This window comes from Polypterus senegalus, chromosome 10, assembly GCF_016835505.1.
Source record: "Polypterus senegalus isolate Bchr_013 chromosome 10, ASM1683550v1, whole genome shotgun sequence".
NCBI classification, from domain to species: domain Eukaryota; kingdom Metazoa; phylum Chordata; class Cladistia; order Polypteriformes; family Polypteridae; genus Polypterus; species Polypterus senegalus.
Window position 1 is genome coordinate 22575825 of NC_053163.1, and position 24917 is coordinate 22600741.

The 24917-nt window shown below is 38.0% G+C and overlaps 1 long non-coding RNA gene across 1 annotated transcript; it reads right to left on the bottom strand.

Annotated features, from left to right (window-relative positions):
* Window positions 1–16261: 16261 nt before the first annotated feature.
* Window positions 16262–17751, bottom strand: LOC120536931. Its single transcript, XR_005635228.1, has 3 exons — window positions 17621–17751; window positions 17345–17519; window positions 16262–16798 (listed from the first exon to the last, which is right to left on the bottom strand). It is a non-coding gene; the product is annotated as an uncharacterized LOC120536931 (long non-coding RNA).
* Between the last annotated feature and the right edge of the window lie 7166 nt (window positions 17752–24917).

The window sequence follows — 24917 nt, forward strand, 5'->3', positions numbered from 1 at the left end:
TCAGTCTCAGCAGGTGTAGGGTTGCTGGTATCCTGTACTGTATGTAGCTGAGGTAGTTCACAAAGGGTAAAATCTCAGAAACAAAACTCTATTGTGGTCTTTCTCAGGAACTGTAAAGTTTTTAAATCAATTCTCAATAAGGTTATTGTTCATCTTGAGTCACAGGTTTAACTCAGCAAAGAAGATTAAAACATCCATAAAAAATCTGCATTGTCACATAATCTATATGTCGGATATGTCAGAATGTCTGAAACATCTGTATCTTTGCTAAAGTATTATTAAATAAATCACAAACCTTCTTCTGAATGGCTGGGAGCACCCTTAAATGAGAACCACCAGCACTCACAAAAATAAACTGTTAGCTCTGCATGATAGCTCCTCAGAACCTTTCATGACTGCCATGTTAGACATTTATACAGGAAAGATAAGTGACAAAACATGAATGCATGTCGCTTCATTTTGCTTTTAACCCAAAACATGTCTTTGACTGCTAGGACAGGCCAACTCATTAATAAGGGCAGTCAAACGATTATTTCATTAATTTTTGCCTTTAATGTTCTAAAATTACACAGGAAGACACTCTCTTATTCCTCCAAGAACTAGATTTGAATTCAGACTCTTATCACTGTCTTTTTTAACTGCTTCTGAGGAAGATTTTTGTTGGCCACATTGGAGTGCAATCAAACCTATTAAGGATGCCAATATATTTGTAATTAACACTTGTGAGTTTGCTACTATGACTCACTTTCTTAAGCTTTTTCATATCAATGTATATGCTCTTCTTCCAATTTTTTGAATTTTCATTTCCTGATAAAAATTCAAATTCACCAGGGAAGAACCACACACTCTTAGACCATATAGAAGGGAAACCTAGAAAAAGAAAGAGTGGAGTTAACTCTTTATGAACACTAAAACATATTTTTAGTTTTATACCCATGGTGCCATTACCTTTTTTGCAATCTCATTTCTGTACAATTCTCCTTTTGTTTTGTTACAGATAACAGGAAGTGTTTGTTTCCTCAAAAGTTTTTAATTACTGCTGAAGAAGAACCTTCTTTACATTTCCTGTAATTACCTGTCACAAAAACATATACAGAAGAACATTTTTAGGGAAGTAACTATTAAAAATCAAACTGCAAAAACGAACATTTCAAAATTTTCTATACACTTTACATATGGAATCTGCATTTGAAGCTTATTTGTGTGTGTGTCTCATTCTGTGAATGTGCTTCTGACACCATGGATATCGGAAGCCTTGGGATTCATTGAATAAATACACCTCCTTCTTGTATAACTATCCATCCCATAATTATATTTTAGGATGCTGTATGTGTTGAGGGGTATCAGAACTGAGACTTTGTCTGCTATGACTGACTGTGGACAGCGTCCAGTAATGCTGCTGAGGTTACTTTTCTTTTACTGTAAGTTCAGTTTGTGTGTGTGTGAGTATGTATATGTATGTATATGTGTGTATGTATATATATATATATATATATGAATATGTGTGTACAGAAATGAATATGTGTATATGTGTATATATATATATATATATATATATATATATATATATATATATATATATATATATATATATATATATGTGTATCTATATATGTATGTATATCTAATATATAAAGCAGAGTCTGTGTTTGTTTGTCCGCCATACAAATCTGCACGGCGTCCGATCGGCACCAAACTGGGAATGGGGCTCTTTTGTGACCAGGAGAAGGCCATGGGGTAGGTTTGGTTGGGAAAAATGTTCGTGGTCAACCGCTGGGCACCTTTTCACCAACACCACATTCGCACACGTCCTCGTCCTTCAGATGGCCGCACGTTGTAACAGGCGGTCACCGGCGCCATCTAGCGGTGGCTTTGGTTTATGAGCATGAAGAGGAACTGCTGTATAGATGTAAACGTGAACGACCCAGTATGCGTTACCGGCTGACCCGAGTTGACGAGCACTGTGAGAGATGCTTGAGCTCCCATAGCACAGAATCTGATGTGTGGTACAGAAACTCGAGCTACAGATGATGATCTGAGTGAGCGAGAAGAGTGTAAATCTGGAGGAGATCAGTGAGGTTGTGGAGAGCTTTAAATATTAAGAGTGGTATTTAGTATTGTATTCAGTAGTTAACAGGGAGCCAATGAAGTTGAGAGAGAATCGTGTAATAAGTTCAGTGGATTTAGAAATGCAGGTTATTATCCTGGCAGCAGAATTTTGAAGAAGTTGTAAGCGATGGATACGTTTTTGTGGGATGCCAGATAGAATAGCATTACAGTAATCTAGACGTGAGGTGACTCGGGCATTAACCAATACTTCAGTACTGTGTTGCGTAAGAACAGAACGTCTAGAAATGTTTCAGAGATGGAAGAAGGCAGTCCAAGAAATGTTACTTATAATGGAGAAATTATTTAAAAATAATAATTATTATTATTTAATAATTGCCATTATTAGTGTATAAATCTCTCTATTATAAAAAATCCTGTGAAATGAATGACTAGTAGGCGATCGTGATCTTCACGTTAAGATCACGAAAGACAAATAAAAGAACCGTGAGACGAAAGAGAATGGGCAAAAAAAATAAAACAGTAGTGTAAAAGGAAGCAGCACACACGTAGATTTACACAATAATGGAACATACACTATGAGAATCTGTGGACCCAACAGTTAAAGCAACGACAAGTTTAATTTCAAAGTAAACACAATTTGGTCAGGTGTATATTTATGATCACGTGCGATCACAATGCGAGGAGCAGAGACACAAAGTAGGAAAAAGGACAGCTGCTGTAAAGGCTTTAAAAGATCGAAGGGCAGTGTGACAGCAGCATCCCCAATCCCTCACAGACATCTAACCTAGCAGTTGTTCGATTGCATCTGTCAGACAAGCATCATGTGCTCCCAGGTCTTAAAACAATGACAAGAGACAAGCAAAACATGCAGCTCGCCAGCAGCAGGAAGACAGCAGATGATGCAACGGCATATCCTTAGCGTGCGTTCAGCCGCCCCTCCCTACACAACGCGAGCAGCGAGGAAGAGATGTAACCACGCATCGGGCTGAAAATAAAGGACAAGTATTGTTTTTACAAAAGTTTTTAAAGTAAAAATCAAAATAATGCATATGTAAAAAATCCCAAAAAAATAACAATCTCTTTAAATTGTATATTGCCTGCCTAAGGTAAAGTCATCCCTGATGGAGGATTGCAGTAATCGTGGGAAAGAGGGTCCTTTCACCGGATTAGCGCTATATCAGATGTGGAATGGCAAAATGGGGAGGCAGCTTGATGAATGAGGTCTCCAGGACTCTAAACAAATCCAAATCATATTATGTAATATCATCTAATGGGTACTTCTAGAATTTTTTTGATACTGTATTGAGGATTTATTCTGTTCTATGTATTGTACTGTATTGTATTGACCCCTTCTTTTGACACCCACTGCACACCCAACCTACCTGGAAAGGGGTCTCTCTTTGAACTGCCTTTCCCAAGGTTTCTTCGATTTTTTCCCTACAAGGGTTTTTTTTGGGAGTTTCTTCTGGTCTTCTTAGAGGGTCAAGGCTGGGGGGCTGTCAGGAGGCAGGGCTGTTAAAGCCATTGCGGCACTTCTTGTGTGATTTTGGGCTATGCAAAAATAAATTGTATTGTATATCCGGTAAACCAAACACGGGGGTGGGCAAGCGAAGCAAGCAGGGGCAGAGCCCCTAGTGGATATAAATAATTGCATTTCAACGATTCGCCAAAATCTCTTGTATGTTAACAATACTGTTTTAAATGTTATTGCTTTTTCATCAGAAAACCTGGTTTCCATGTCTACCTGTATTAGTTTAAATGGCACTTTGTCACTCGCAATAGGGCGGACGTGCTGACGTATCGTGTTGACTGGGAAACACAGTGAATGCGGCGTCTATCTACATACAGTATGTCTATGATTAAAAAGACTGCATCCTTCCCCGCTGTGCGTCACTCTTTACCGCGCGTGACCAGCTGATACACCCGCATTTCCGCACGTCACACTCCCACACGCACTGATAGTGCTGTATTTCAATTGCCAATGTCCGTTATATACAATCACATTTGAACAGAGACTCGCCTTAATAAGACAGCATCCTTCCCTCCATTTTCCCCAAATGCAGCACCGGTTGTATGTCACTTCTCTCTGTATTTACCATTGCCAATGCCCGTTACATAGCATCACCCTTCAACACAGACGCTCCTTACAAACACAGCACCCTTCCTCACCATTTTCCCCACTACGGTTTCAGTGCTACTGTTTCTCACTGGCTTTCCGTATTTGTAGTGCTATATGTCACAGCAAAATCTATTTGAAATACGTTTCAAACGCCACACCACACAGACTCCAGAGTAGAGGAACTTACAATAATATGTCTGTCAGAAAACTGTTTGTTCTATTTCTATGTTCTGTTTCTTTCATTTGGGAAATTCACCGGTTATAGATTCCCGGGCAACGGCGGGTACTCCTGCTAGTATATATATATATATATATATATATATATATATACTGTATATATATATATATATATATACGTGTGTATATATGTGTATATGTATGTGTATATATATATGTGTATGTATGTAAGTGTATATATGTATATGTTGTAATAAATACAAAGGACACTTTGAAAGATTTGGGGTTTTAGCCCCGCATATTGTAAACAAGGGTCATAAATATTAAACAAAATCATCAGACACATAAGGGCAGGTAGACGGACAACTTATAGGGTCGGACCGGAAATTAAACATTGGGATGCTGGGAAAACCGTGGTTATGGATGGGTAGCTGACATTATCAAACAGGGACCAGAGGGTAGAAAGGGACCCGGAAATGCTGCGGTTCTTTTAGTCATCCGGGCGAGATTATGACGGCGGCACTTCGTTCTTTCTGAGGAAATAAAAAGAGAGGTTAGTACTCCGCTGTTGTCCTCTGGCACGAATTGTTGCGTTGCACGTCGGGTCCTTAAGCTGCTCCCCATGCACTCGTGCGTGACAATGTGTATACACTCACCTAAAGGATTATTAGGAACACCATACTAATACGTTGTTTGACCCCCTTTCGCCTTCAGAACTGCCTTAATTCTACGTGGCATTGATTCAACAAGGTGCTGAAAGCAATCTTTAGAAATGTTGGCCTATATTGATAGGATAGCATCTTGCAGTTGATGGAGATTTGTGGGATGCACATCCAGGGCATGAAGCTCCGTTCCACCACATCCCAAAGATGCTCTATTGGGTTGAGATCTGGTGACTGTGGGGCCATTTTAGTACAGTGAACTCATTGTCATTTTGACAATTTGAAATGATTCGAGCTTTGTGACATGGTGCATTATCCTGCTGGAAGTAGCCATCAGAGGATGGGTACATGGTGGTCATGAAGGGATGGACATGGTCAGAAACAATGCTCAGGTAGCCTGTGGCATTTAAACGATGCCCAATTGGCACTAAGGGGCCTAAAGTGTGCCAAGAAAACATCCCCCACACCATTACACCACCACCACCAGCCTGCACAGTGGTAACAAGGCATGATGGATCCATGTTCTCATTCTGTTTACGCCAAATTCTGACTCTACCATTTGAATGTCTCAACAGAAATCGAGACTCATCAGACCAGGCAACATTTTTCCAGTCTTCAACTGTCCAATTTTGGTGAGCTTGTGCAAATTGTAGCCTCTTTTTCCTATTTGTAGTGGAGATGAGTGGTACCCGGTGGGGTCTTCTGCTGTTGTAGCCCATCCGCCTCAAGGTTGTGCGTGTTGTGGCTTCACAAATGCTTTGCTGCATACCTCGGTTGTAATAAGTTGTTATTTCAGTCAAAGTTGCTCTTCTATCAGCTTGAATCAGTCGGCCCATTCTCCTCTGACCTCTAGCATCAACAAGGCATTTTCGCCCACAGGACTGCCGCATACTGGATGTTTTTCCATTTTCACACCATTCTTTGTAAACCCTAGAAATGGCTGTGCGTGAAAATCCCAGTAACTGAGCAGATTGTGAAATACTCAGACCGCCCGTCTGGCACCAACAACCATGCCACGCTCAAAATTGCTTAAATCACCTTTCTTTCCCATTCTGACATTCAGTTTGGAGTTCAGGAGATTGTCTTGACCAGGACCACACCCCTAAATGCAATGAAGCAACTGCCATGTGATTGGTTGATTAGATAATTGCATTAATGAGAAATTGAACAGGTGTTCCTAATAATCCTTTAGGTGAGTGTATGTATATGGGATGCATATATACTGTATATATATGGAAATGTGGAAATGTGTCTGTCTGCTGAGGAAAGAGAAATCGCTTAGCTGGTAATGCACAAGCGATGTGAGCACACTGGAAAACAAAACCTCCAAGGAGAGAGAAACTTGCTTAGTTGTTAATGCACAACGGAGGCGAACACATCGGCAAAATGAAACTGCAGAGAAAAGAGAAACTCGCTTAGTTGCTAAGGAGGGAGAACCCTGTAATATCTTTCTTCAATGTCAGGCTTGTCACACATATGATTGCATTTTTTATACCTTTTGGTTAATTTTCTGGCCATTGGTAGTTATTTTTGCTTGCTTTATTTACTGGTGATATCCCATTTTCTACACTGATGCAAGATGACAATCACACCTTGAATTCAAGGAGCACGGAGACATGCTGTTAAAGCTGTGGTGTTGATGATGGGCTTGTAACACTGGGGGCATGGTCATGTGATCAGGACCTGTAGTTTTTCCCTGTTGGCCCACTGCACTCCTGGGGACTCATGTATAAACGGAGCGCACGCATAAAAATGTTGTGTAAGCCCATTTCCATGCTCTTATCACGATGTATAAAACCTAAACTTGGCATAAAGCCACGCACATTTTCATGTCAGCTAAATGCTTGGCATATGCAAGTTCTCCTCTCGGTTTTGCAAACTGCCGGCACCCAGCATCAAAGCAGTGCTTTTGTTTAACATCCCTGATGCGACTTTATCAAATACACTGAAATTAACCACATATTGTTTATTAGATTAAGGCATCTGATTGTAATTAACCTGTAACAATATAATGGTCCACAGAATAGTCAAACTGTTCCAAATACCAAATAAATAATTAATTTCCTTAGGAAAAAAAAATGGAAAGCCATTTCTGTAACTTTTAATGATTTTATCTATATTCCAGTCAAAAGCCAATATACAGTGAATAATAGTCCTCGAATATTATAGTGCTCAACCAGCTCCAGGGCTTGCATTTTACTGATGCTCCAATTATAACCAACATGTACTAACCTCGACTAAAGCATCTGCCACAAGTACCATCACAACATTTAATGATAAGGAAAGCACACTTTGAGATGTGTTGCAAGTCTGAAAGATGAAGTGTTATTATGTAGAAATAAATCCTTCTACTTACCTGCACTTTTACTGGGGAAGCTTTTCACACTCCGGGATGGAAGAGTTCGTTTTTCTTTGGTAGGAGCCACACCACCCTTGCTTGTTCCTTCACCAACACTGTCACAGTCTGTCACAATTTAAAATACACAGTTAGAAGATTTTTTAAACCTTTATTTTTACAGCAACTTTTCATGTTGAACACCTTCTGAACATACTTAAAAATGCAGCAATATAGTCTAATGGTCTGCATGTATTTTTAACAATTGGAGCCCCAGTAAGTTACTGTACTGGTAGCATTCTTTAACCCTGTTCTGTGGGGAAGTATGAAATGAAATTGGCAGAAGAGCAATGTCCGTCTAGCTTGTCCTGTATTCAAACTTACAGACTGTAAGAATCTGTTTAGCATACAGATATAACATTCCAGTATTGGAAAGTGTTGTGAAAGTATTGGTCCAGTCTCCATATTTGAAGTATCAGCGTTTAGGTGAAGAGGTAAAGAACTATCTAGATGACAGAGGACTGGCACAACTGTGAGCAAAACTCTGAATCAGTTAAAGGCTTCTTCTGCCTCGACACGCCACAAAATTTCAGTTAGCAAGATTATTTTTAAAACTCCTAATATTATTTGTACTTGTTTAACAAAGATTAAAATTGACAAGTCATTGATAGCCTAAATTCAGGTTAAATTGCTCCCAAAATTGATTTAGTTACAAATCCTAATGAAAAGCTGTAACAAAAGTAAAATCAAAACTGAAATGTGTTGTTCACTTCAGCACTAGCCTCTTGTGAGGTCTTTCCTTTATAAGTAAAGTTCAGACACTGTGAGATGCTGCTACCATTTAAATATTGTGGTATTTCAATACCATGGGTCATATGATTTACACATCATGCACCTAAAAAGCACATAATTTTGTACTGACTAAAAGCTCCAACGTCATGATGGACACAGAAAGAAAAAAAAAATAATGGCAGCCGCACAAAAAGCAAATACCTGTAAACAAAATGGCAACATGGTGACATCCCCATAATAATGATTTAATGAAATAACAAATGGAAATGAAAATCAAACGTAAACACAATAGATTAGCAACGAGTTCCTGAAACTCTGGTCTAATGTAATAAGAACAATGCAGCTATTCATTTGAAGTTCAGGTTTAAGGAACAGTTTAGGATGAACAAACTCATTTTTTGAAGCTTCATTAGAAAATGGCCTCCACAACTGAAACACAGACCTTGTTGAATTATTTATTTTTCCATCACACTGTTTAAAAAAGTTCCTAATTGTATTGCTTGTGTAAGCATAGCTTCTAAAAAGTTCCTAATGTTATAGCTTGTCATGTTGTCTTTTAATGCTTTCTTAACGCATCCTGATTCTGCTGCTAACATCTTGAAATTAATAATATAATCTGAAATTAACCTAGTGCAAAAAATATTAGGTTAAAGGTCCCATTATTTTTGTCCATGCCATTTTCATTTATGTTACAGTATTACTAATCCAAACTCTGAAGCAAAGTCTGATTTGTGTTAAACATGGAATAAATAATGAAGTATGCCAATTATTATTATTCAGTTTGAACTTTTTAAGAGACAACTGTGGGTTCTTCTTTTCGTGATTCCTGAGCTTTGTGCTAACATATATTCATCCAGTGAACGGCGGCTGGTGACGGAGGGCGGTGTTCACAAAGCATTTGCGGTGACAGAGCAAGCTGAATGCGGTGCGTAAGCGTGTGAAATAGAAAACGATTTACGTGCCGCCTTTCTTTGCGGTTGATGTACATCAAGATGTAATTCAAACGGCTGAAATCAAAATGTACTGGTCAAGAAAATGCTTACCATATGGACAGAAAAATCACAAGTGAGTCACGTTTCCCTTTATTTCTCAGGTGCCTGCTTTTTTAATTCACCTGCCACTTTGCACAGGAGAATCGTTTTACTTTCTCATATATGAAGTATAGAGAAAGTATAGTAATCATGAAAAAATTTGACCTCGATATTTTGATGAATCTTGACGTTATAGACCTCCCAGAGTCCAAAAGTAGTGGGTGTGTGTGTCTGTATGTGTATAAACATGGTAACTTAAAAACACAACTAGATAGATGGATGAAATTCGGCATGTGGTTGTTACACCACAATTGTAGATCTGTATTAACTTTTGGGCCAAATCCATCACCCGGAAGTGGTACTTTACCTGAACACATACTCGATTTTTTTTATTCATGCAGCTGCAGAGTCCGATTTATTCAACTTTACTTTTATAATAATTTTTCAGTATATTATTAATTTGATTTGATTTGTTGTTGATGTTTCCTTAATGTACATAATATAAAAATATAAACATTGTCTTGAGGTTTACTACTCAAATATCCATCCCCATATCTGAGTATACAAGAAAGTCTAAGGAGAGCACTCCCAGTTTTTGAAAATAAAATGGCACTGATCGAGACTGACTAGGTCATCATACAAGATCAGCCTATTGTTGCTGACCAATCACTTTTGCTTTAAAAACATTGTTTAACAATGAAAGAATACACACAAAGGTAGGTAGGTGAAGAAAGTCTGCTAAGTGATAAAAACTAAACATACTAATGGGTTTTATATTTATTCTATATTCATTAATTTATCTTTTTAGTTCATATTCACAACTCAAAATACCTGATATTGTGAAAATAATCCATTAGCATAATTATATTTTAAAATGTTTGTCTCCCATTTTTCAATGTTTTTCTCTTCCTCTCTCCCAAGTCACGGGATGGAAGAACAGAAGTACTTCTGGGCTGAAGAAAATGTACTTCTCCATCTGACCCAGAAGTGCTGACAAGTCACGGAACAGCAGAGAAGAAGCACTTCCGGGTCAAAGACTATATAAAGGACTGGTGGAGACCCAGCAAGAGAGCCAGAGTTGGTAGGGGGTGTGACAGAGCTGCTGGGAGGAGAGGAGGATATTTATTGTATTGGAGTATTGATTATTGATTTGTTTATTGTGGTAGTTGTGGTGCTTTGTGGCACAATATTGAGGAAAAAGAAATAAAAATATTTCTTAGTGCTTTTACCTGGTGTCTTGGACGTTTGTCAGTGGGGTTTAAGGAGTGACAGTGCCCTCTAGTGTCACATGGGCTATTCAAGTCTCACTGCCCCTAACCTTGACACTATATGCTTGTTTTCTTTGTTTCCCTCAACACAGCTAGCTGGGGTCTGCACACTGATTCAAGTCTAAGATCCCTGGACTTCCTAAGCCTCCATGATTTTCATGAGAAAATACTTTAAAATTATAAAATTGTGTAAAATTGTTCATATTCAGCATCTGGTTTTGATTATGCTTGTTTTTATCAGACAAAAACAAAACAAATAGTATACCATGTAGTGTAGTAAGCTTGTACTAACATTAAACTTGTATCCAAATCTGTTAAGTGTACAGTTCTGTCTTATTGTGACACAAAACTAAACTCCGTAGGAACTCCATGCCATAATTACTAAAACTAAAACTGAAACTAATAGATATAAAAATAAAATAAAAATGTCTATGTGAAATAAAAACTAAACTAAAACTAAAAATATGCGATGAAGGAAAACTAAAACAAAACTGAATTTCCAAGTAAGGCCAGAAGAAAATTTAGAAATAAAACTAATATAAAAGGCAAAACTATAATAACCTTGGTTTTGCACACGCTTATTATACACCCTGACTTTCCACAGTCAGGCTAATATCTTTAATGAATGTGTTGGACATATTTAGTCTTGCTGATCGGATACAAAACCGCAGTGAAAAGGCACAAGGTGAGGCAGACAGTGCCGTGCTGCCCTGAAGGGGCATGTGAGCCCAGCAGGTGCTCGTTGCTACTGTTCTTCTACGCAGAGGCCAATAAGTTAGCGATATCAGAAAGTCAAATGCAGTGCAGTGGTCTGTTTGCTTTTATCTTTTGTTCAGGCTGACTGCCAAAATGGAAGATTAAGACTTTTACAACTAAAGGAAAATAAGGAGGACTTTTACAAGAAAGTGACGGAGATTTTCTTGGAGAAGGACAGACACATGGATTTCATTTACAAATAAAGGTAAGACCAAAACAGTTTTCAATTTTATAAAAATTGGATCAGACCCAACAAAAATCCAATATTTAAAAACTTAAATAAAATATTCTTTTGTTTTTATTGTTATTCTTTTATTGAACAGTCTGTATTAAAATTGATTAAAGCATCAGAATTATAAGCTTTTAAAACAGTGAAATATTTCAATTAAGGTCAAAATTGAAATCTGATTTTTCTCAATACACCACTCTATACTTTCATTTGTAGTGAATGAGTATGAATTGTGGAATCGCAATGGCAAATTTAGAACACATGGAGGGTGCAGAGCAAATGCGCTCTCTTTCCGCTATAAAGGTAGCGTTCTTTCAAATATGTTCCTTATCTATGTGTGTGTAAAGAATGCTGATGAGATATGAAACTTAACCAGAAGTCTGTGTGCATGCTGTCTGCCAATTGAATAGTGAATAAGCTACTCTTTTGGGTTCACATATTTGTATATCTGACTCTGAAGGAGTCAGGGCCTCACCAGCCATGAACCTCACCACACGTCACTGATAAAGTGATATTTAATACAATTCTAATGTGTTGAATTGCATTACACTACACAAAGCCATTTTAATGGTTACATTTTAATATATTAGAAAATTAGAAGTGAAAAAAGGGATACTCATTTGGGACACTTCCACCTGTAACTGATCTCAGTATATTAGTGGTAACAATACAGTAAATCAATATTTAAGAAGAAGAAGAAGTCTGTAATTTGTAATTTCTTTCCTTTTTCATGTCTAAGCAGTAACTGGAGGACTTTTGTGCTGAAGTATCTTGTTTTATGCCATGTAAAGGCAAGTTCAGCTTCACATTGTCTGGCGGTAACACGTAAAAGACAACATGAGAAGGAGCGTGACACTGTCCTTCCATTCTCTCGCTCAGTTTCTTCTCATATGTTGAACTCACTGGGCTGTTTATTTTGTTTGTTGGAAGCTCCTGATGTGCTGTGTTTTCATACACCATACCTCCCAAACAAAAATCTATGACAGCCTCTGTCACTAAGATACAGAGCTCAGTGCTTAACACAGCAGCACATGGGACTCCTACTGGACTTGCTGTAAGGTAATACTGTATGTCTCCCTCTGCTCTAGTCTCATGCTCAAGGGAAAATGGGCAACTATTTCAAAACATTTCCTTAGGAACCAATTAAACCAAAACACACTTAGACAAATGTGACAAATTACTGCATAAACAGACTCTGAGGTCAAGATGTTAAGTGTATTCTTAACGCAGCTTGTGTTTAAGTATTTCAATGATTCCTCATAGTCCTGGTCTTCACTGAACTGAATCGTATAAAAGACAGAAGAGCAGAGTAAAGAGAACTGAGAGAAAGAGCATGACATTGTAGTCAGAAATCACATCATATTATATATGTGTTCATTTTGTACCTTTTCTCTTTCTTATTCCAGTTTCTGCAACTGCGCTTGTTATCTAGGAAATAAACAGATAATGTTAAAAATACATCTTTTTTAATTTATAAGCTTTATTATTTATATATTACACAGTCATTCACATTTCTTTACACAGTCTTTTGAATGAAGCTCATCAGATGTTACCGGAAGAAAGCTGTGTGAGACGTAGAAGGTTTTATGAGTGATTGCAATAGAGAGGTTAGGAGCAGACACTCATACACCCACCACATGACAAACAACCTCAGAATCTCAGATTAGGACCCGAAGCGCAGCCATGCAATACCTCAGTACCACACTAGTTCAGATGGAATGGAACAGTGTGAGGTTTTTATGGTGTCTGGAGTGCCAATTCTGCCACCAACCCCTAAGTTTTCCCTGCAGGACGGCCCACTTGCAGGTTAAGGGCCTTGCTCAATGGCCCAACAGAGTAGAGTCACTTCTGGCGTTTACAGGATTTGAACCAGCAACCTTCCGAGTGCCAGTGAAGATATCTAGCTTCAGAGCCACCAATCCACCTGCCATAGAAATAGATTGCAATAGACATACTTATATTTTGAGAGTATTTTTGTATTAAAAGGGTTGAGTATTGCCTCTTTCAAAAACATTTTTAAGTTTTGTTTAATTATTTATAAATTTAGTACTGTCACATTTTAGATTGTACTGCAAAAATTAAATTGACAAAAATTTCAGCAACAGTTCAAATATTAGGATATTTGTTTCACATTTCTAATTTACAGGTTACGCCTTATTTATTGTACATGTATGCATAGTTTATGTGTTCATAGTCTTAACTGACCTTGGTGAGGCATGTTGAGGTTTTTGTTATTTATTAATCTTAATAACGGTTATGTTCACTAATTCATATGATCTTTTACATGTATTGTTGATGTTAGACAACCACACTTCCTCCAGTCTGACCCTAAAGACTGGTGTTCCATAGGGTTGTGAGATGAGCCCCTACTCAGCTCCCTCTTCACTTATGACTGTGTCTACATAATTGGATTTATCACAATCATTAAGTTTGCCATCATCAGTGACATTGATTAGTCAGCCTACACAGAAGAGTCCATCAGCTAATGATGTGGTGTTCTAACAGTAACCTATCCTTGAGCATTATAAAGGCCAAGGATTTAATTGTGGACACCCACCTTCATCAATGGGGCTAAGGTTGAGTGTGTCTCTAGCTTTGAGTTCCTGACTGTTCACATTTCCAATGATCTTCAATAGGCCCTCAGCACCTCTACCTTGGTCAAGAAGGCACAGAAGCATCTTTACTTTCTAAGAAGGCAGAGGAAACTCCAATTGTCTCTCCAGATTCTAGTGAACTTCAAACACTCATCACTGAGAGCATTCTGGCCAATTGTGATGCAGTATGATGAGGTAATTGCAAGTTCTAAGCCCATAAGACACTGAAGCAGGTGGTGAAAACTACTCAGTATGTGTTGCCTCTTTACCTACAATTGAGAACCTCCAGCACAAATGGGTCCTGTGGGTGGGCACATAGGATGATTGGGGACCCCTCTCAAACCAGCCTTGGTCTCTTTACCCTCTGGGAGGTTGTACAGAAGTCTACGTCCCAACACAGCGGGCTCAGGAACAGTTTCTACCCTGTGGCTGTCACCCTGCTAAACTCAAAATCCAAGCACTAGGCCATGTCCACTCTTCCCAACTGACCTGAAAACCATCCCTGTACACACGTAGACTCTTTGTATTTAAATTGATATTTTAACTGTCACTAATCATTCTGTATATACTCTTGTCTGTATAAATCCCTCACTGCTGTATTTATTTTTATTTATCGGATTACTTGCATCGGATTAGATGGAAAAATGTTTTCTGTTGTCACGGTACTTGTGCCGTGTTCAATGACACTAATGTTGAGTCTCATCTAATTTCAATCTGAGATACACAAACTGCAGCTGTTTAATACAAATGTGCTTCCTTCAGAACAAGAATCATCTTGGATCCTTGGTATGTTTATTATTTTAAAGTAGCCGTTTATTATTTAAAACACCTAGGTGGCTTAGAGTGACATAAAAGGGAAAAAAAATCTCATCTCATATTTCAAAATTTGTGTGGCTAGGAAATGCACAACTTTTAATGTGTGCATTTTACTTGCTGTGGCTGTCTCAGCTGTTGGACAGTTCGTTCATATTTGTAAAACTGATATATGGGCAATATAAAAAATGGCTTCCTCAGGATTATACAGCTTGTTAACAGTTTCTTTGAATGGATAACCTAGTAGAATGCATGCCAGTCACTTAGCCACTGCACACCTTCAGGAAGGCAGCACAAGTTAAATCTGCTGGCATAAATTTGAAGCAGCAAGCAAGCACAGGCCATGGCAGCTAGTTTTAAAACCAAACTTCTTCTAGGTGCTCTGGTTTACTACCACAGTCCAAAAACACGCAGATTTGGTGAATTGGAGACACTACATTGGCCCTAATGTGTGTGTGTGTGTATGTTTGTGTATGAGTGTTTACCCTGCAATGGACTGGCTCCCTCGCCAGGGTTTGTTCCTGCCTTTTGCTGTTTGCTTACTAAAAGGACTGAAGCCTCCACCCCCCCCCCCCCCTTTGACCCCGGTCTAGATTAAGTAGGCTAGAAAATGATGTGACATATTATTGCTGTGCAGTCCACTTGCACACATCTCTTAGGCCACATTTAGACATTGGGGCCCACATTAAGGATGTGTCTCTTTATTGTTATCATACAATTTGTAAATAGTATATAAAAGTTAATATGATTATATTTTAATGATGCTGCACTGAATGTGTTTGTTTTAACATAACACTGAAGAGAAACATGAGGTCATGCCTGTAGGTTTAGGAAGGAACAGATGACTTGTGCTATTTAATATACAGTATGCCATGTTTTAATGCATTATTAGCTTAGTCATCTGAACTCAGAGGGATTGTATGAAGCTATGGCTTATGGGGAATTATTATTATTTGTACCTGTCATCTCTTCTGGAATGTAACTCCCTAAAAAATATAGACACATTTCTTGATTATTTAGCAAATTCATTAGGCCATTCATAAAAAATCAGTAGAAAGCAAAGCCCGAGTCCGTAATACTTGCTGGTTGTGTCCCTGCTTCTTACAAGTGATGCCATTAAACGTCTGTACTTCACAGTAGCTGGAAGGAATTGAGATACGTTTACAACTTGGAGCTGGTGAAGCCTCAATATTGGAGCCAACATCTAAAGTCAAAGTTCATCTCCATAGGGTTGCATCAGTGATGAAGACATCGCTTCGCACAGAGATGAGTCCTCTGTGATGATTCTGTGCTATACTGTAAAATCAGCTTTTGGATCCTCTGGTTCATCGAGTTGTTACTTACACATCAGGTCAAGTGTTGTTGGTACATGTTACTGTCATAGCATCTTGTTATGAAAGATTGCAGTGTGCTGATCCTTGATAATTGAACATTGGATATTTTTAAATAATTCTAAAATCTTTGTACATGTAACAGTTAGAGCTTGTTAAGAGAAAAACAGTCTAGTCAGAAAAAGATCTCTTGCTAGCTCCTTCTGCTTTTGTACTTTATTTATGGTTCTGATTTACTCATTTTATTTGGTAATTATGGTATAATTCAGCTCTGCCTATTTCCTTATCTACATTTCTGACTGCCCTTTCTTGCCTTGTTAGCTGGAAAACAAAAACTATACTCCGTATCTCTCCACTTGTTCTTCAGTAAGTGCTTTGTTACACATCCCAAGCACATGTGGGAGTAAAAGTGTTTTAGGAGGACTGAAGACTATAAACTGATGTTTAGTAACAATCCAGACAGAAAATAGGTATGTTTATATCACATTGGTATCTTGACAGTCATTTATGACAATTGTGCAAAACAAGGCAAGTTAGGTGTTCATTTATTAATTTATATCTTTGTACCTGATAACTGCATGTCTTCTGTAATTCCTCCATTTGACTCTGACAGGCATGCACCTATCACCAAAAATAAATATCACACAGTCAATAGGATTATAAACCAATGACTGTATATTCATTCACTTTGAAGAAAGCAATTTGCATTTGTCAGAAAATTCATCAGGTTTCACACATTTGAAAGTCAAACATTAATTAAAAATAGTTTTAAACTGACCCTTTTTAATTTTCAGTCTACTTTACTTGCTGAGGGTCACAGTGGCTCTGTACTGAGGTGGACTGGCCAGGCACCAGATCCTGAAAAACACTTTACATCTTCTAGGCCATTCAAGACAGATGTAATTGTTGCTGTCCCGCAGAGAGTCTTCACCCCGTGTTAAATACACTGCATGTAGTTTCTAACAGTAGGGGTTGTCTTTTAGAGACCACTGTGATTCCTCTGTTGTGTTTACAAATAACTTAAAGTCAAGATAACAAAAGATCCATCCATCCATTATCCAACCCGCTATATCCTAACTACAGGGTCACGGTGGTCTGGATAACAATAGATAAAATTTATAAACAAATTCTACAAAAAAATAGATGCATGTAAAACAATCAAAGTACCTTTCAAAAGTTTGTCCTTAAGTTGTCTTAATGTTGGGTAACGCCGAATGATGAAATCTTTGAATATCGCTTCCAAGAAGGGACGGATCTTCTTTATTTTTTTATTTTCAAACCACTCTAAGTACTCATAAAAAGCTCTACTTTTCTCTGTTGCATCTCTTATATCAATTATATCCTGTTAAACAAGAACATTCATTGCAATGTTTTTCAAGTCTTTTATTAAATTCACATTTTACCAGAAACAATCAACTGGGCAACTTATAGAAGTAGCCTGACCTGAAATTTGTCTGCTGGGATTAAGGATTTGACTCTTAAACGGTTTAGCAGTATGCGAGGATTATCGATAACTGTGATCTTCGTTTTATTCTCATGAAAAAGTCCACCAGCTGATTAGTAGTTAATTTTTTAAGCCTTGAAAATTAAAACAGAAAATGGTTCTTAAAACAATGACCTAAAGCAATCAAGAAGGTTTACTTTTTGAGTTAAAAGATAAAATTAACCATATTTCATATATTCCTTAGATTTATACTATTTATAGCCAAAACTGTCAAAAGTACTAAAGTCCTTTGGTTTATTTAATAACTTAATAAAAGGACAAGTGTTTGTGTATCAGACTATCTGTCTCTGTTATGTGCCATTTGGTATGTGATTTGTAAGAGCTGTGGTATGTTTGTGGTGTGCCATCTGTTGGAATGAAAAATGCAATGTATTGTATTACTGCATGCATTACAAAATACATTCCCACAGATGGTTCACAGATATACAGTTTTTGAACATTTGTCTCTTTGGTTTGGTTTTTTGGATTTTAATACACCGTGTTAAATATTAAAAAATGCTCCCTTTGAACTTTATTCTTTTATTGTTATGGAACTGGAAACTGAATAGTGTAATGCAAGGTAAGCCTAAACAACTCAAATTTGAAACTAGTTTTCCATAAAATTTAAGATTGGATGTGGATTTGTGTAATAGCAATTAGTGCCAAATCCTGAGGGTTTACTTCTGTCATGAATGGCATGTACTGTACAATGAAGATTATTGCATAGTGGGATGTACTGTAATAAAGAGTTGGGTCAAAAACCTGTGGTGGGAATCAACAGCCCCTGTATATGGCATGACGGTGGTATGACGCCTTCAGAGTGTTTGTAAAATATGTGCATTTCTTACAGGGCTGGTCAATGATTTCATGTAATATGTGGATGTGGATCAAGTCGGTTATCCTGATTTTAATAAACAAACCTGAAGCTCTGGAATTGTTCACAACATTTGAGCTGAGGCCAGAAGTGTCTTCAGCTGTGACTTGATAGCTCATTTCATGTTGTTGGTTTTGCAGGATATTTAATATCTGTCTTTGGCCAGCTTGAATTTCAAGATTCTGTTGCTCAAGCTGATTGCTTCTTTCTTGGTGCTTCTTGAGCATGTCAACTATTTCTGAAAACTTTTCCACCATTGTTGATTCTGCTGTTCCCAAACAAAACAGTTGGAATTAAATGCATATATTCAATCTGACAGCCACTCTTGTTTGTGGCAGCCACTTAGTCACATTATGAATCTATCATCAACAAATTTTTTTGCTCCTAGCTTGCTGCCACTGAACAGACTTAACTTGAATGACACAGCTTATATTATATTTCTGAATCTGTTAATACTTATGAACTTGGTTAGGGTCCTACAGAACCTTCATAACTATCACAGTCCCTCATTTTATAGAATATATGACCCTCCAGCATTTTCTAGTGTCAGTAAATACAAGGCAGTTTCATTGTGATAATACTCAAACTTTATCTCAATCTAAACTTACATTTAGTAGCAGAGAAACAGGTGCATCAAACACTAGAAGTTAAAATCAAGAAAACATACAACTTGAATGATTTAAATTAAAGTCCATACAGCAGCTCCACATCATATAGTTTGTTTGATGTTTTAGGTGTTGCAGTCTTTATCTTCTACATTTAGTTAATTTTTCCTTAGCCCAGTTGTGATGCCTATGAACACTGAGAGGTAACCTGAGGGAAAATGTCCAAATCCTGTATTTTATATAGTGCCTTGGTGACTGATCAAGCAAGATTTAGTCCTAGTTGGATCAGCCAAAGTTGGTGAACTGATATTTTCCAATTGCCCTGCTACAGTACTTGTCAATGAAGCTACTTTGAGCTAAATACTATAACATGTTGACAAAAAGGTCCAAAGCCCTTATTTCATGCCTTCTTACAAACATATACACACTGGTTAATTTATCTGAGCTTAAATCTTGTACAATCTAACAGTTATAAGACTGTTAGTATTTGCTCTTTAATTTGTATACTTCCCAATGTCCTATTCCTTTTTAAAAACATCTACTTATTCTTGTTGTCATGTGCTTGCTGACGAAATCTTCTGTTCAAAGAAGTCACTTGTCTGTTAAACTCCTGTTTCAATACTGAATTAAAATATAGTAGCTTTCCCTTATGAGCTTTTTAATCCTGTTTAGACAATGTATCAATTTAAAAGCTGAATCCTATCCAAATAATCATATATTCTTCACACAAATTCAAAATAAGTTTTATTTAACAAACTGTATAAATCTAATTTTTTCACCCCAGACATTACCAAGTTTAAAATAGTAGAGACAGTAGAAGTAGCATTGTCAAGTCTAGAGAGTACAGTGGAAGTGAGTTTGGGGTGTTAGTTTCAGTGTGGATACAATGAACTCGTGTCCAGTTGCGCCAGATGCTGTCAGTACATCCAGAAGGACAATGAAATGAAATGAAAAAATGTAACTAGTAATGGTTAGAATAATTAAGGTAAATTTATCTTTAGAATGAAAAGATTTAATAATAATACTAGCTGTGAATAACCATTGTGGGGAACAGCCCGGACACAGACAGGTGGACATGATGTTTTGCACCACCACACGCTTATTTACAATATTTACATAATAGTGAACCACGCACAAGCCAGTGCCACAGCACCAATCACCCTTCAAGTCCTGGCCTTTTCACAATGCCTTTCTCACTCTTTGGTCCGCCTCCACTCCTCTCTTCCGAGCTCTGTCCTCTTCCACCCGACTCCAGCCATTGTATGAAGGGCAGCAGCCCCTTTATAACCGCCGGAAGTGCTCCAGGTGTTTCCTGGCAATCTTCCACCCACATGCCCCAGTGTGGCGGAAGTGCCGGCTGCATCCCTCAAGCACTCCGGGTGTCCCTGCTCCTCTTCACCCCAGCACTTCCTCCTGGGCCCGGCTTGGTACCACCCCCAGCCGCGTGCCACACCGTATAGTCAACTTTTGAGTGGAACTGTGAGAATTATGGAGACTAATAAAAGACTTTCTAAAGTCTACACTAAAATAGTAAACCTCATTTATGTTATCATTTCAAAATACATGTTTATTTTTTATATTAGGGGCTTTGCCCCTGCTCACTTTGCTCGCCAACCCCATGTTTGGTTTTCTGGATACTCACTTTTAAGATTTTTTTCTTTGAATTGTTGCTATTTCCTTAATTTCAGTTTTATTTCAGAACTTCTGTAAAACAATATTTGGAATCTTTGGAGTCCCAATATGCTGAATCTTTTAATGAGGTCAGTGAGACTTGTGTTTAATGACTTTGTACCATAATTCAGGATTGGTTTCTCAGTTTGGAATTTCAGCACAGACAAAACGATCTTCATCATCAGCAGTTAATAATTTTTTGCAAAGTAATAAATAAATGCATGTGCGGTAAACTCCGTTTTGAAATTCTCTTGACTTAAACTTCAAAGCCTTACAATATTTACATACTTCTGACATATCACCTATGTCCATATATTCGATCTCTATCCGCCTTTTCTTTATTTCTCTGAGTAATAACCTACATTATTTTTTCTTTTTGTCTCTCCAATGCTTTTGAGTCTCTTTCCTCCACGCTGCTTTCTTCTTCGCTTAGTCGACGATGTTTCATTTATAATGTATTGTCCTTATATGCTTTATATATGCTGAAAGCCCTGCATCTGTGTGCTCAAAGCCAAAACACGACTGAGTGTTTTGCAGCCCGTGGTCTTATTTGATATTGGTTGTAAGTAGGGCATGTCTTGCAAGTATCTCATGGTCTACGCCCCCAAGACGGTCCTGGGTCAATCTCTTGGCACAGTGTCTCATGTTTAAGGTCCCCGAGACGAAAGAGATTGGCCACGGAGCATCTTTTAAGTGTCTTCCGTGATCTTCATGTGAAAATCACATCTTGTCCCCTAGTCTTTCTCTCCAAGGATTTTTTTATAATAGAGAGATTACCATAATACATCCAGTTTCCCAATCTGCTATTATATTGTAGAGTTCAGGTGCCAATTTACTTTAGAGCACACCAGTCAGGTGAATGTGCATGTCTTATACTGTATATATTCAAGGAAAGTGAGAAACACAAGTGAGAAACACAATTTGAACCCTCTCTCCTAAAATGCTAAAGCATTGGTATTAACCATTTCACTACATTCCATCTACCCATATATTTTCTGCTGCTTATCCAGGTCTGTGTTGTGGGGGCCGCAGTCTAAGCAATGATGTCCAGACATCCCTTTCCCTGCCACCTCCTTAACCTTCTCTGGGTGTTCCCAGTCCAGCCAAAAGATATAATCACTCCAGCGTGTCCTGAGGGTACTCCATGGTCTCCTTCCACCCTAAACAAATGCCCAAATCACCTCAACTGTCTCCTGTTGGTGGCAGAGGAGAAGTAGTTCTATTTTGAGCTCCTCCCAAATGTCTGTGATTCCCAATCCTATCGCTGATTCCAGATGCCCTGTGAAGGAAACTCAGTTCTGCTGCTTGTATGTACAATCTAGTTCTTTCAGTCATTACCCAAAACTCATGACCATAGACGAGGATTTGAAACATTTCTCAACTTGCAAATCAAGAGCCTCGCCTTTTGGCTTAGCTTTCTCTTCACCATGACTGATTGGTACAATGTCCATGTGACTGTGGATGCTGCTCAGTTCCTCCTGTAGATCCCCTGCTTCTTTCTTCTTTCAATCGTCAACATGATCAGGAGATGCTTAAACTCCTCCTCTGTAGGCAGCACCCTATCCCCAACCCAGAAAGGGCACTCCAGACTTTCCCATCTTAAAACCATAATGTTAGACTTGGAGGTGCTGATCCTCATCCCGGCCGCATCACACACAGCTGCAAACCACTCCATTGCAGGTCTTAGTTTACAACCTGATGAAGCCAACAGGACCACAAGCAGAGATTCCATCCTGTGGACACTGAACTGGACACCTTTCACTCCTCGGCTGCACCTAGAAATTCTGTCAATAAAAATTATGAACAGAATCATTGATAAAGGACAGCCCTGGTGGAGTCTCACACCCACCAGAAAAGAGTCTGACTTATTGCCAGCAATGCAAACCAAGATTTTGCTGCTGTGGTACAGGAACTGAATAGCATGCCACAGCTGATCTGTTACCCCATATTCCAACACAATCTGAGGGACACAGTCGTAAGTCTGTTCCAAAAACACATAGACAGGTTGGGCATACTCCCAGAAACCCTCCAGTATCCCTGTGAGGGTAAAAGCTAGTCCAGTGCTCCATACGGGACAAAGTCTGCCTTGTTCCTCCTGATCTCAGGCTTGACCAGCAGCTGAATCCTTCTTTCTAGAACCCTGAGTTAGGCCTTCCTGGGCCTATGTCCTATTTTGCCTGTCCAGAGGTAATGTCCTTGATCTCCACACAGTGTTGAAGAGGACAGCTCAACATCATGCAGAGCCTTCACCACAGTGTCACACAAAAATAATGGTGACATGAAGAATTACATAAAATGTGTAAAATACACTGACAGTGGCAGCTACCAGTCAGCGTACTGTCACAGAATGAGTAGATGACAACATTGAGCACTGGTAGGGATTAGAAGACGAAAACAAGTCAAAAGATCTAGCAAGACATAAAACTGGGGAACTAAACTAACATAATGAAGCCCAGTGCATGATCATAAAGTCAAAGTCTACAATTTGTGCAAGAAAAGAAAAGTTCCTGATTGGTATCCACAAACGTAAACAAAAATACACATGTGATTAACAGCTCACATAATGTCATGCAAAGTGACTTCGAGGCCATGCTGCCTAATGATGGCTGATGCGTCATGGAGTCTATGAAAACAAGATTTCATAGGAATTACAAAACACAATAATAAAATAATAAGCACAAGAATAAGAGGATAGTAAAAAAATGAAAGTGAAAGTAAATTCTCCAAGATTCAAAAACTCTGAAAAAAATTCAACCATTCAACAAGAAAGATTTATTTTACTTTACTTTTTACATGTTTCTTTACGTTCTAAGAAGCAGTGGATATGAAGATAATGTTTTATATTTTACATTTTAATTCTGCCAAGAAACAGCTAGAGTACATGAAGCCCGATGCCTGAAGAGGACTTTTATCAGCTCTATAGAGTACAGTAGAACCACAAACTACTTAACGACTGGTTAACTAGTTAAATTAATGTCTAAATGTTTAACATGACAAATTCTATGCATGTCTATTTACATACAATCTATTAATATTAACTTAAAAACAATCCAACAACTGAAACAATAACTTTTTGTTGCAAGACACCGAGTCATAACTTCCTGGAATGTTTTTATTTCTAATATCTTTATGCTATGTAGTGTGTACAGTACACGACTAGGACAATTTCTGTTACATACAAACTGGAACAAATATGACATTCAAATATGATGTTTTGTATATCATACTTAATACATTTATTTTTCTAAATGTTTTCTTTGAGCTTCTTTATCTCGGTTATTTAGAGGTAGGTTTTCAGTCACACACTCTATGCAGTGTCTACTAGAATTCATATCACATATCACTCAGTTACACTTATGAAGTGCTAAATTAAGCATCCATGAACATAAGATGTACATATTTAAAACCCAGAGCAAGGAAGAGCAAAAAAAAGAGAAAACTTATGTATTTCTTTTAGCAGTAACTCACATTCCTTCATTTTTCTGATGTGTATTTAGCAAGCAGTCTTCAGCAGGTATCAGACACAAAATTTCCTACTTTATTTCTTACTAGTACAAAGCTATAAATTGAAGACTAAAACTGTTATTATGATCCTTCTCGGCGCAGCTTGTGAATTCTGGTGTTTTATTTAGTCGAGTTTGTTTTTCTACAACGTTCTGTCCAATCACCTTTTTCTCCGACCCAGAGGCGTCATCTTCATTTGTTTAAAGATTTGCTTTGTTTCTCAGGGTACAGCAGCAGGTGAGTTTGTTTAGTGTAAAGATTCAGTAAGCAGTTCTTTTGCTTGAGTGTCTTAGTATCTTTGTAGGAGTCTCTCATATAAACAACTACAAAAATATTTTTAGTTTCATTTCCTGAGAAATCCTTAAGTGCAAATGCACCTTCCCCCCTGTGAATCATGATACTATACAGATTGACGCAAACAGTCCTTAAGGACAGTCACCTGGTGCTCCTGCTTTATGAGTCAGGTGGATCAAGCTGATCTCTCCACTGAACGATTTCTTCAAAACAACTTCATGGCATTATTACAGGATAAAACAAAGTATGTTTGTTAATACATGCACAGCATAAATGTGATACCTGATATCAGACACAATTCCTGTAGAC